A 3,428-nucleotide genomic window follows, 5' to 3' on the forward strand; every position below is an offset into this window, starting at 1 on the left:
AAGATTTTGACTACAATTGAGTTAAATCTATAGGTCAATTCTGGAAAATTTGATATCTTAAATTTTTTAAAAAATTAACTCATGAGTACAAGCATCTATTTATTTAGCTCTTCTTTACAATGTTTTATAGATATGTGTTCATTTCTTCAGATGTTTTGTCAGATTTGCCTCTAAATATTCTATATTTTCAATGCTATTTTAAAGGGTGTTATTTACATGCTTTGTGCTTGTTTTTTGCTAACTTATAGAAATGTAATCCACTTGTGTTTGGTGGTCTTGTGTTTTGAAATCCTGCTAAAAGTTAATTATTTCTAATAGCTTTTTGTAGATTCCATTAAATTTTAATATGTATTATTATGTGTCAGAAATAAACATATTTTTACATTTTTTATCTCCAATTGGAATGTCATTTCTTTCTTTTTTTTTTCTTTATTGCGTAGTCTAGAACTCTCAGTTGAATGGAGTAATAATAACGGACATTCATTTCTTATTTCTTTTCTTTGGAGGAAACTATTTATTCTTTCCTAATAATATTCATCATTCACCAATAAATTCATCAATAATCAATATAAAATTCCCAGTAAGGTTGATATTTGCTAAAGAATTTTCATAGATGATCTTCACCAGGTTGAAAAATAATTCACATTTATTCCTAATTTGTTACATTTTTTTAAACAATAATGGATATTTTACTTTCTCAGAGGCTCTCTATACATATGTAAAATAATCACATTGTTTTTACTTTTTAGATCATTAATGTAATGAATAACATCTACTGTTATCCATGTTCATATTTGCAGTTGAATGTATAACTCTCCTAATTGTTTATGTATGTGGTTGAACTTGCTAAACATTTTGCAAGTTGTGTGTGGATTCTTGAAGAGTGTTAACTTTCTTTTCTTTTAATGTGCTGTCTGGGTTTTATCTTAATGTCTGAAACTGACCCAGTTGTCTTCATACAAAGGCTTTCAATTTCTTGGAAATACTTCCACTGAATTGGTATTATCTCTCCCTTAAAGATTTGGATGAATTTATTTCTGAAGCCACCTGGGCCCAGAGTAGTTTTGGTGGGAGAGTTAACTGCAAATCCTCTTCCTTTTTTAGATAACTATAGTGCTAAGAAAGTTATCTACATATCTTAAACTGAGCTTTGTTATAAAATTTCCACTTAGCTATAATTTTGAAGGAGATTGTAATTTTTTCTTACTGTCATTTTTAATATAAACAAAATATGATGTTCTATCACCTGAATTGCAGTGCCTTTTGTGTGTATCCCTTATCTGTTTGCCTAGAAGTTTCACAATTTTATTGATTGGAAAGTAAGAAGTTTAGGTCTCATTAGTTTTCTTTCCTGTGTTTATTCATTTTCAGTGTTCTCAAGTTGTGCTTTGCCCTTTAATGTTTCCTTTCTTGTACTTATTTTAGAGTTAATTTGCTCTTCTATTCTAGTTTCTTAAAATGAAAACGGAGGTTATAAATTTAAGAACTTCCTTATATTCTAAGACCACAAAGGTGCCCAACAAATTTTGCCATCTTGTATTTTCATTTGCATCCAGTTCACAAGTCTTTGTAATTTCGTCTTGGTTTCTTCTTTGAACCAAAGATTAATTTCAACTGGTATATTTGCTTTACAAGTATTGGAGGAATTGTCTAAAATATTTCCTTTATTAATTTGTAATTTATTTATTCTTGACAGAGAACTTACTTTCATTGACTTGAAGTCTTTTCAATTTATTGAGACTTTTATGGATCATGATATGAACTATCCTGAGAATCTATGTGCACTTGACAAGAATGTGCAATCTGCTGTTGTTTGGTGAAGTGTTCTTCAAGTGTCAGTCCAAGTTGTTTGATTGTATTGTTCACATTCTCTACATTCAAACTGATTTCTGTCTACTTGTTCTATGACTTTGGGAGAGGAATTGAAATCTTCAACTACAATTGTGGATTGTTCTATTTCTTATCAGTATTCTGTTTGCTTCTCAAATCTCTAAATTAGTTTCACACACATTTGTAAATGCTATGTCTTCCTATTTTTAATCACCCTGTATTTTCTCTCCTTTTCCTCTTTTGCTTCCTATGAAATGAATTTATTTTATGACTCAATTTTATCCTCATTCTAGTCAAGAGTTTTCAAACTGCCTTTTTTTCACATTTCAGTGATTGTTTTATAGTATGTAATAGAGCACAATAAAGTATAATGTCAAATATGAAGTGATATTCTGCCTCCATATAAAAATCTTATAATAGTATCCTTCCATTTTTCCTAGCTCAATTGTTGCAATATTGTTATCATGCATTTTACTTTTACATATGTAGTAAATAAACCCTGTGTACATTATTATTTTGCTTAAGCAATTATCTTTAAAATAAATTAAACTGATAATAAACAGCTTACAATTTATCCTTAATTTGTAAATTAGTAAAAAGATGAATTATATGAAAAGAAATTAAGATCAATATATGGTTTTTGTGTAGATCACTTATTTCTTTTCTTTTTTTCTTTAGCAAAAAGGAATTATAATGTCGGTTTACTAATGATTGTTTCAGCTCTGGCATATTTGAAAAAGTCTGCATTTGTCTTAGTTTTAAAAGCTGGGTTGATATTTCTTCCTTTTATTTATTTATTTTTGTGTGTGTGTGCTTTAAAGATGTTCAGCTGTCTTCTTACCTTGTTATTGGCAAGAAATATGCTGTTGTACCTTTCTTCCTTTTTGGCATAACTTGTCTGACTAATCTTATGATTATTTTATTCTTTATCACTAGTTTTGAGCAATTTTAGTATAATGAGTGTTGGTGACATTTTCCTACATTTGAGGTTTATGGAGTTTTCAGTTATGTGGGTGTGGAGAAGTCCTCAAATCAGGAAATTTTTCGCCATTATTTATTCAAGTATTATGGTCTCCTCTCTCCCTTCTCTCACTTGTAAACCTTACATTTCATGAGCATCTGGCCACTCAATGTTGTCTTCTGTTTGCCAACTCTCTATCAAGATGCTCTTGAAAGACCAGAAATCACTCAGATGGCAGAGAGCTGCAAGTTTTACTCAGGACCAGAGAGGCAGGGACGGGAAAGCCAGTTCTTAGTAAAAAATACTATCATTGGTTTATAATAAATGAAAATTAATAAAAACTCATTAATGAAAGTATCCTTAACTATCAAAAGCATTGAAAAACTATAATTGAGAAAAAAATAATAATATTCTAAAATTAAGGTCATAAGGTCATAGGTAAAAAAAGTAAAGGAGAAAGCATCTTTTTAGCATAGCATTCCATGGGTATATACAACAGAACTAAGGTAAGAAGAAATTGAACTTGAAAATGAAGAGATTATGCTGCTACCTAATTTACTAGTAAGAAGAAAATTAAAAGTGAATATCATGGCTCAGTTGGTAGAGTGCTTGCCTTGCATGCACAAGGCCCTGGGTT

The sequence above is a fragment of the Ictidomys tridecemlineatus genome, chromosome 7 (genome assembly GCF_052094955.1).
Source record: "Ictidomys tridecemlineatus isolate mIctTri1 chromosome 7, mIctTri1.hap1, whole genome shotgun sequence".
NCBI classification, from domain to species: domain Eukaryota; kingdom Metazoa; phylum Chordata; class Mammalia; order Rodentia; family Sciuridae; genus Ictidomys; species Ictidomys tridecemlineatus.